The 10980-nt window shown below is 42.2% G+C and overlaps 1 long non-coding RNA gene across 1 annotated transcript; it reads left to right on the top strand.

The window, feature by feature from the left end:
• The first annotated feature begins 8576 nt into the window (after positions 1–8576).
• LOC139706285 (uncharacterized) lies at positions 8577–10465 on the top strand. The gene is made up of 2 exons (XR_011707895.1): positions 8577–8931; positions 9721–10465. It is a non-coding gene; the product is annotated as an uncharacterized lncRNA (long non-coding RNA).
• Positions 10466–10980: the final 515 nt, after the last annotated feature.

Consider the following 10980-nt stretch of genomic DNA (forward strand, 5'->3'; position numbering starts at 1 on the left):
GTGCTTTGTTAATAAAGACTAATTCTCTCACTTTGTCGGTAGAGTTGATAGGGGACAGACAGATGTGAGTGGTGAGAACACAAAGTAAAGGGATTATTCTATAAAATGTGCTGACCCCCACATGATTTCTTTTCCAAGAAACAATTTACCTGCAGCCCTGCCTGGCTTAAGGGGATAGGACATGTCACATTCCTCAGCAAACTACCTGTTGTCTGCAAGAGAATGCAGGCCCAAAATAATGTTGATAAGAGGAACCCAGGTGACCCTAACAGGGGAGACTTTTGTGACTCTTTTCACAGATCAGATCCTGAAAATCAGGGAGATGAGGATAATCCCTCCTCATCATAAAATCTGTAAGAATGCAATTAGATTATGTCAGCATGGGCCAAAGTAACCTAGAGTTGTCACAGAGGTGGGGCCTTGAAAGTCTGATCATTCTGCTGTCAGTGGAAAGTCTCGATGGATATGGGCAGGACTCTCTGGAAACTTCTCTGGGCCTTCCCAATAAAACTGGAGTGCAGGAGAGGCACGCCGTCCCTCTCTCTGAGAGAACCCACTCTCTCCCTTGAGAGCATCCCCTTTCCCTTTTTCTATCCTTTGAATAAACTCATTCCTGTTCCTCTGAGGGACATGTCTGAAGTCCTTTGGACTTGATGGCAAGAATGGGGGCTTGAAGGTGGGGAAGGCCCAGCCCTGTAGCAGAGCCAGGAGTCAATCCACCTTTGGCTAAACTGGTCAGGTAATGCTCAGACTCTCAAGGTGTAAGTGAAGCATAAACAGATTTGAATACCACCCCCATTCAATTGCCAGCAAGGAGTGAATTAGAAGCTCTGGATCTTACCGATCCATGGGGGTACTAAGCAAGCAAGCAGGTGGACAGCCCGTCCTTGGAGCCTGCAGGCACATCCAGGGAGCAAGCAGCCTTCCTCCAACAGGTCTGGCCAGGTGCCTCCCAGCAGCAACCTTGTGTGACCACCTTGGTGAGAGGGCCATCAGGTTCTTTCTACATATGGAATCACCTGTCTCTGAGAATCTCAAGGCACAAGAAACCCACCAGATTTTTTCAAAATATATGACTACATACCAAAAATACTCTTCAGGTTTTAATAAACTGTTGTCCTAAATCCAAGCCAGCTAGGCCAGCATTCTACTTTTGGCTCATGGCCTTCAGCTAACACTGGCTCTCTGGACCAGAGGGAAGTCTCGTTCCAAGGCGGTGTGAGTTGGAGGAAAACAGAGAGACCAAAAGTTACAGGGATCTCCTGCCAAAATGCAGAGCTAATATCCAAAGTTTAAAGAGTGTCCATGGATAATTGGAAAGCACCAGGTTCCATGGTGAGCCCAAATAAAGCCTACTATGCCCAGTATTGATTGTGGAGTTCAACCTAAAAATAGTGTGGTACAGCTGCGCCTGACCCACTTCAGCGTGTAAGAGGCATAAGGTCACGACCTGATTAAGCCTGTGTCCGCTCAGAACCTTCCACACAACGGGAGACAGAACGGAGGCTTTGTGTCTCACGTCCTTGTCATGGAGACGGAAGGAAGCAGTTGGATGTCCTGGAGACAACCCTAGGAGTGGGAGCCCTGAGCACCTCCAGTGGCCCTAAACTTGTGTGATCTCAGGTAAGCGCCTGTAAACCCCTGGGCCTCCCTTCTCAGGCTGCAGGATGAAAAATCACATCTGGCTCTCTGAAGACCCGACTCAGCTGGAAAGTTCTAGGAATATCTGATGGTACTGTAGCCTAGAAAAACTGCTTAGCATTCCATTTTCATACCCATTGTCTAGAAATAAACTTTTCAAAGGTCGCTTAACTGTTCCATCAATATTTGTATAGAAGAACTTGCAAGATGATATTTTAGAGGAATGTTCGATCCTCGCAGAAGGACAGATCTTCTGAGCGCTTCCTCATATTGTGGGCATTTGAGGACCAACTACTTCTTCTTCCCTTTTTGTCTTGAAACATTAAAATATTGTTAATGACTGTGTCAGAGACAGGGCCATGACTGGGAACCAGGGTTGAGTTCACCTGTGTGAAGAAAGAGTCGATGTCACCCCTGTATGGTGGCTTGTTTGACTCTCTCTTGTCACTTTTAGATTTACAAGATGGTGGTAGGTCAACATTTGTAAACGGTAGTGGTAGGTGAAAACACACACATACACACACACATATGCACACATCACTGAGCAAATACACTTATGTATATATTTACATAGTATGTGTATGCAAAAGCCAAACTAATATTTTATCAGAAGTTAAAACAAATCACACACGCCACTTTACGGAGTCCTAAAGCACAGGCAAACCATGCCATATTTGTAAGAAAAGTAACTTTAGTAGGAACAATTTGTAAAACCACAAGCTATAATATTCAAATCAAGACTCTAAACACTTTTTCTAAATCTCTACCTGCCTTTCTTAGATGCCAGCAAAGCAGGTTTATTTTTCCTGGTCTTCTAACTTGGAAAACGGTTTTGGCCTAAGTTTCTCATTCTGTCCTGAGAAGTCTCCCTGTGGTCTCAATAGTATTGTGACGGTATCCACGGAGGAAGGCCGCTGTGATCAGCCTGGGTTTGGAGAACAAGGGATATCCCTCCCCCATCCCACACCACCAGACAGCGCTAGGGTGTGCGGGGATCCCCCCTCATTGTGTGGGGATTCCCCCTCCCAATTTAGCTTGAGCAAACAAAAAACAGAAATGCCAACTATTTATTTATGATTCCAACATACCTAAATATGGCACAATAAAAATATTTTAACCTGTTTTATCGCAGCAGTAGCTTTAATGCCAGTCTTCAAGTTGTATTCGGCATCTGCCACAAGTCACATTTATTTTTAATGCAAGTTGAATTTACTCACATGCTGATGAAATAGAACTATTTTTAACGTTTGTAGTAATATCATTTATCCACCGTACAAATATTTATGTAGCTTCTTGTACATGCCAGGTACTTGGCTGAGTCCTGTGTATTCAAAAAGCAAAAACAAAAGCGTCAAAGCAAAGACGTGGCACTAAGAGGCTGCATGCTCTCTGGTAGGCCCTAGCTCCATCTAGATAGTTCTTCAGTCCCATTTCCTTCAGACACAGGTCGTAAAATGCAGAGCATCCGAGCACTGTGTGGGGGTCTACCCAGAGCTTCTTTCCAAGCCAGTCTGCTTTTAAAATACGCAAACTGTGTTTATATGAGTAACTAAGGTCAAAATGAAAAACCGTGATTCCAATGTGCAAAAGAGTCCTTTAACCAATCTTATGTTGCTCTTGAGCTCTAACATGATTCATGTGTCAACTGAAAAGTGACAAATTCTTTTAGCACATCATGCAGAGAAGAGTCGACGCTGCAGCTTGGGACTGCTATCTTTGGACAGGCTGGCTTCCAAGGTTAGCCCTTGGCTGGAGTCTGGGAATTTGGGTGTGGGGAGGGTTCCCATCATTCCCAGAGCTGATGAGAATGGTTCACTGTGTCTAAACTGTTCATGCAAACAAGAGGATTTCTGCTAAACACCTGCTCTCCTGCCAGGGTTCTGGAGTTTGGGGATGCACCAGGCCTGGCACCTGTGTGACCAAACTTCAAAAGAAATCTTGGGCCCTAAGTCTTGAATGAGTTTTAGAACTGTCTTCACAGCTTCTTTCTGGAGAAAAGAAGTGTATCCTATGATTCCAACAGCAAAGGATTCTTGGATGCTTCTTCCTGGTTTCCCTGGACCGAGCCCCATAAGTTCTCTTCTTTTGCTAATTGTGCTTGGTATCCTTTCACTATCATAAATCTGAGCAGTGGGTAGGGCTACATTCTGAGTCCTGTGAATCGTCCTGGTGAATCCCAAATGTGGGCATGGTCCTGGAGCCCAGACACACATAGAAGTGCTCAGCATCTCCTGTGTGCCGAGCACTTCTCTAGGAGCTAAGGATGAAGCCGTGAGCAGAACTAAAGCCCTTGCTGCTTGGAGACCTTACATTGTCAGGGGAGAGGAGAGAGGAAGATAAACAAGTAAATTATACAATGTGCCTGATAAGAAATGCTATGAGAAAAGTAGAGCAGAAAAGGAGGGTAGGGAATGGTAGGTCTGGAGCTTGACATTTTAAATAAGGGAGTTGTGGAAGGCTTTGAGAAAGATCGGAAGGAGATGAGGGAGACAGTCATGGGGCCATTTGGGGAAAGAGCTTTGTAGGCAAGGGGAACAGCTGGAGTAGGTGCAAGCATGTTCAACTCAGGAAAAACAAGGAGGCTCGCTGGGGTGCCGGGCAGTGAGCAATGGGCAAGGGGTAGGAGATGAGGTTTGAGCATGCAGAGGGCTGGATGGGTGAGCCACCTGCTGGCTTTCATTCCGAGTGCCATAGGAGGTCATGGGAGCATTGCTAGCAGTGAAATGTCATGAAAGGATTTGCTTTTTAAAGCATTACCGAGGCTTTTTATGAAGAATACTCTGTAGAACTGCAAAAGCAGAATTAAGAAGGATAGGCAAGAGGTGATTGCCATGGCCCGGGGTCTGCAGATGGATTAGATGTGGAGTGCATGAAAAAGAGGGGAGGCAAAGTTGATTCCAAGTTTTCAGCCTGAGCAATGGATAAAGTTGCCATTGACTGAGGTGAGGAAATGGAGAGAGGACAGGTTTGGAGGGGGGATTGGGAATTTAGATTTGGGATGTGTTAAGTCTGAGATGCCTAATAGTCTAGTGAAGAGGTGCCATTGATATTTCCATTGTGTAGATAAGGAAACTGAGTGATAGTGATAAATGATTTGCACAGGGCCACACACCTGAACAGGCTTCCTGTCCAGAGTCTGGGTTCAGCATACATTCCCCTAACTTGAAACCCTCAGAGCTAAAGTGACTTCCCATGGTGTGATTCTAACTCTAATAGCAATATATAAACATTACTCAAATAATATTGATACAATATAATAAATAGCAAATAATGTTTATTATTAGTATTAACATTCTACAGTTTATCCAGCATATGGTTGGCTGCTACGTAATCTATAAAGCCCAGTTTCCCCCAGGTGATTGCTTATTTGGAATAGAAGTTCTGATTGGACATGGATTGCAATTTGACACTATCATGGAGACAGTGTTTCATCAATGATAACCTACTCACAGAACAAAGAGAAAGAAAAGAGATAGAAGATAGTATTTAGAAGCCTAGGAAGGCTCTCACACTGTGAGAGTTCACTGCACAAAATCATTCATTGCAGTGTTGCTCGTAATTGTGAAATAAAAGAACTATCCTAAATGCCTGAAGGGCAGGGTGTTTAAATGAACTGCGGTATGTCCACACAATGGAGATTTATGTAGCTATAAAATAAGGATAGAGCAGATCTCTGTGAACTGATTGTGACTTCCAGGACATACTGTTTAGTATTTTTAAAAAATCAAAGTGCAAAATGATGATCTCTAGAACACTACTTTTCATGTAAGAAACAGTATATGCATGAATTTGCTTATTTTGAAAGAGAAATCAAGGAAGAAAGTTACTGGTTACTTACTAATACAGGATGGAAGAAATGAGGGAGTAGTGTCAGTTTTCCTAGTATATCTTTAATATAATTTTAATATTTGCTTCATGTAAATGTTTTACATACAAATAACAATGATGTCAACTAGGGGAAAACTGTAAAATGGAAAGTTCCCAGAACCAACAAAAAATAAACAAATAAACTTACTTGTACTTTTCAGTGAATAAGAAACTACATGGTGGGGAGAGGAAAGTCAATCTAAACAACTCTAATAGAAAACATGTATTTCACTTAAATACTCTCAGACCAAAGACAAAAAGAGCTCTAAACAGATGTTGAACTCTTGATGGTAGATTTGTTTTTACAGGGACAGACCTTCTGAAAATAATTTCAGCAAATGCTAAGATTCAGCCTACATTGACAATGGGTACCTGGTTTCTCGCTACAAGAAATGGGAATTACAGGTATGGAAAGAGAAAAATACAGATTGAATCTTGTGGCATAAGACTGGGATTTGAATTATCACTATAAACTCCTGGTTTTTAGATAATTGGGTGGATAGGTAGGTACATGGATGGATGGATGGATGGATGACAGATGCTGATAGAGGTCTATGTGTGAAGATGCCATGTATATTCTATGCTACCCAGACTCTTGAGGACTGAGGAGTTTATTACCAAAAATTCTAGAATGTAGTTGACTGACAGCTCTCAGCTGACAGCCTTCATTGGAATTCCCTCAGCTGAAGAGAGCCACCTTGCCCGACTTCATGAATCCTTCTTAGAGCAGCCAATGATTTATCTATGCAGGGGTGTAAAGGCCTGAACTCCTTATCCCAATTCAGAGCTCCCCTGGGGTCAGCTGAGGCTTTGTGGAGATAGTATAAGAGTCCATCTTTTCCTTTTGCCCAATGCTGTTTCCTTTGCATGCCACAGAAGATTATCTCTAAAGCACTCCAAAATAAATTCTCTGCTTAGATAACCCTCCCGGCAAAACACACATGTGCACGTATGCACGTACACACACACACCACACACCACACACACACACACACACACAGAGGATCACACATTCTGACTCTGCTGAAAAAAAACTAGAAAGTTCAAATTTGGTATAATTTGAACACCAGAAATAAATAATGTTAACAACAAAATAAAACCCATTGAATAAGAGAGGAATCCAGGAGTCCATACTGTTATAAGTAAGTAAATGATGAACAACAGTATGAATGAATGAGAAGAGAAGCTCTTCCCTAGAGTAGAACACCAGCAATAAATGTAAAAGGAAGGGTGGCGTGAGAATGTCACCATTTGACAAATGTCACAGTAAAGATTGACCTGGGCAAGGCTTGGCAATGGATTACAAAACTATTGGGTGGGCATTTGGTGAGAAATAGGACAGCCACGTGGTCACAGAGAACCTTCCCGCAAAATACTTATTAGTTACAAAGGGGTAAATGGTAGGCTGAAAGCAGAGAAAGCAGGTAGACACCACATTGACCAAGTAATTGACGTCAATATCCCCCAGGGGAGAAAACTGACATCCTGTCTCCTGACACACTTCACGGAGGAGATACCGTATCCCTGCCCCCAAAATGCATGACATCAGTCTATGAAGAAACATGAGCAAGAATACCAATAACAATAAGTGCTGGAGAGGATGTGGAGAAAGAACACTTTTACACTCTCGGTGGAATTGTCAGTTAGTACAGACACTGTGGAAGTCAACATGGAGGCTCCGCAAAAGACTAGGCATGGAACCACCATATGACCCAGCTACACCACTGCTGAGTATTTAGCCTAAAGGATTAAAGTTATCTTACTGTGGTGATTCTCACATACCTGTGTTTACAGCAGCACCATTCGCAGTAGCCAAACTATGGAACCAGCTTAGGTGTCCATCCATAGATGAATGGATAAGGAAAACATGATATATATATATATATATATATATATATATATATATATATATATATATATATATATATATATCATATATGGAGTTTTATTTAGCCACAGAGAAAAATGAAGTTATGGTATTGTCAGGAGACTGGATGGAACTAGAGACCATCATGTTAAACCAAATACACCAAATGCAGAAGGTCAAGGGTCATATGTTTTCTCGCATATGTGGAAGTCAGAGAGGAAAAAGAAAGGTGGGGGCAGATCTCATGGAAATCAAAGGGGGATCCGTAGAGGCAAAGGACCAAAGGGTGGGAGGTGGTAGCAAGGGGAGTGATATTGGCCAAATTATATTTTTCTATTTGTGCATATACGAATATGTAACAACAAATCACATCATTTTGTACAACTCTAATGCACCAATAGACAACTGTAGGGGGAAAAGAAAGAGACAAATTCAGTTGAAAAACATTCTACAAAGCAATTGAACAGTTCTTGTCAAATATCAAGGTCACATAAGACAAAGAAGCCATCCCAGGAGACTAAAGAGTTTTGGGAATGTGTGGTCCTGAAGAGGACCCCAGATGAGATCCATTTCTTCCTCTATTTTATTTTACTTTTGGCATAAAGGTCATTGTTGGGACAATTGGCAACGTTTGAGTAAGGTCTGTAGATTAGATAGTAGTATTTTATCAGTGTCTGTTTCCTGTTTTAATATATCATACTGTGGTTATTTTAAGAGAATGGCCTTGATGCTAGAAAACACATACTGTCATATTTAGGGATAAGGGGGAATCAGGTCTGCAGTATTTCTATTTCATTTTCTTTGTCCATTCATCTGTAGATGGACAGCTGGGTTGCTCCCACCAGAGGCAGCTTTGAATATCCTACTTAATTGCCTTCAAAGTTGAAAATATTCATTATTGGGTGGAAAATAAAGTGCTTAAGACAAATATCTAAAACATTTTTTTCTTTTTGGGGAAGGTACTGGGGACTGAATTCAGGGGTGCTTTACCATTGAGCTAGATCCCCAGCCCTTTTAAAGTTTATCTTCCAACAGGGTCTCACTAAGTTGCTGAGGCTGGCCTGGAACTGGAACCTGCCTGCCTCAGCCTCCTGAGTCACTGGGATTATAGATGTGCACCATGGCTCCAGGCACAAGCCAAATACTTAAAAGTATGGGGATGTATCTTCACTAAGATGACAAATTTAAACATGCCGAAATGTTAAGAGTCTGTAAACAAGTCAAAATAACACCTGGCATTTTGCCAGGGGAATGTTAGAGTTCGTAAACAAGTCTGGATGGTGCCTGGCAAAATGCCAGAGGGAGTGGTTTGAGAAGTAACAAAAACAAGCCATTAAGTGTGGAGATTCCTTATTGGTTGACTGATGTATCTAGTTTATGCTAATTAGATAAGCTGTGTGGAATGTATAAATACTGCTCCTGTCCTGCAAAAAACGGCTCCTACTCCTGCTGTATCAACGTACACAAGTTATTCGTCACCCCCCGGTTATTTTGCTGCAGCCGAACGAACTGCGGCAGATGGTGGCCCGTTACGGGGAGCCCCGGGACACTCGGGGGTAAGTGACGAAAAAAGCTGCCCGTCCATAGATAGGACGGGAGCAATCTGCTCGTCCCTAGGCAGATAGGGCGAGAGGAAAAATGGCCATTTTAAGAAAATGGAGAAGATTGATACAGTATGTTTGTGTCTTGTTTTGTCTCAGTGTATTGTATTGTCTTTGTGATGAAAATATGGAAGGGGTGAGAAGTAAATTACTAAGGGAAGAAGGCACCCCAGTGGAACCAAGAATAGTAAGGGCATATGTTGATAAAAGCCCAGGAACTCTAGTCAGAAAGAAAAAGAAAGTTCAGAAGAAGAAGGATTATCAGGAAAAAAGTTGCAGCAAAAGGCTATTACTAAATACTTTTCGTTACCGGAGGGTGCGTGAAGCGGAGAGGCGGCTGCCGAGTGTGCAAGCCAGTCACAGTGCAGCAAGGATTTTCCAAGAGGCGGCGGCAACTGGCTCTTCCCGGCCTCCTGGCCGGGGAGCTGGCTCTTCCACTGCTGCGAGCCCAAATCTAGACCTGACCTGGAGGCACAGTCTCACAGGCTCTTGCTCCCTGTGCCCAGTAGCAGTTTGAGTCCGGGACCCTCCCCAGGGCGATCTGGGGCTACCCGGATGCTACAGCCAGCAGAAGACACTACTGGTGTCCCTGATGTTTGGTCATTTTCAATGCCAATAACTAAGCTACAATGGTTCTCCCACACCTGGAAGCTGATGAGTAATGAGCACTATTAATGCTTATTTCAAATGTAAAAAACCTTGACAAAATGTACTAAATTGTTCAGAAGGTTGTTTTCTTAGTAGAATGCTACAGGATTTTCTTTAGCCATCCGGAGTTCCTGCCTTCGTCCCAGTGCCGGTAAAGACCAAGGTGGAAGAATTTTCAGTGTTGCTGAAAACCGGACGAGACTTCAGCTGAGAAATGGACGAGACTTCGGATCAAGCTAGCTGCCTGCAGAACTTACCTGGACTGTGATTTAAGCTAGCTGCCTGCAGAACTTACCTGGACTGTGAACTTACCTGGACTGTGAGTTAATCTATTGAGACACTGCTTTACCTGGACTGAGATAACAAACTGTAATCTGTAACAAATTGTAACTCGGTATCTTTGCTAACAGTGTCATTGCTGGTATAATTTTTCCAAGGGCTTCTTGCATGGAGCCATCAATTGGCTTGGTATTGTGGCATTTTGTATCCTCCCTTTCTGTTTGTAGCAGGTTATTTATGGTGTTTCTGTAAAAACCACTATGGTCGTTATTTAAATTAAACAAAAGGGGGAAATGTTAAGAGTCTGTAAACAAGTCAAAATAACACCTGGCATTTTGCCAGGGGAATGTTAGAGTTCGTAAACAAGTCTGGATGGTGCCTGGCAAAATGCCAGAGGGAGTGGTTTGAGAAGTAACAAAAACAAGCCATTAAGTGTGGAGATTCCTTATTGGTTGACTGATGTATCTAGTTTATGCTAATTAGATAAGCTGTGTGGAATGTATAAATACTGCTCCTGTCCTGCAAAAAACGGCTCCTACTCCTGCTGTATCAACGTACACAAGTTATTCGTCACCCCCCGGTTATTTTGCTGCAGCCGAACGAACTGCGGCACCGAACCAGAAAATTTAATTAGCTAGATTGAATTTTCAATATGTCATCGTTATATATAGATGTCATTCTGTTTGCCATATACACTATGGTAAGCATAAAAAGGTTTTAAATATTATAATTAAAAATGTAGAACATAATTATAAGCATCAAATGATTCTAATTGAGGTGACTGGCTAGAGTTTGGAATTGATGTTTCCTCAATTATGAAGAATATTTAATATTATATGTAGATTATAAAGATTAATATTTCATGTACTTTAGTTTTAGAATTTTGCAGAAATATTTTAATATACACTCTCTTGCAGCCATCTGTGTGTGTGTGTGTGTGAGTGTGTGTATTTATTATTTAAAAAATGTTTTTCCTTGCAGTACTGGATATGGAACCCAGGGCCTTGTGCATGCTAGGCAAGTGCTCTACCACTGAGCTACATTTCCACCCCAGTATAGGTATTTTAAAATAAGTAA

The sequence above is a fragment of the Marmota flaviventris genome, chromosome 6 (assembly GCF_047511675.1).
Source record: "Marmota flaviventris isolate mMarFla1 chromosome 6, mMarFla1.hap1, whole genome shotgun sequence".
In the NCBI taxonomy this organism is placed as follows: Eukaryota; Metazoa; Chordata; class Mammalia; order Rodentia; family Sciuridae; genus Marmota; species Marmota flaviventris.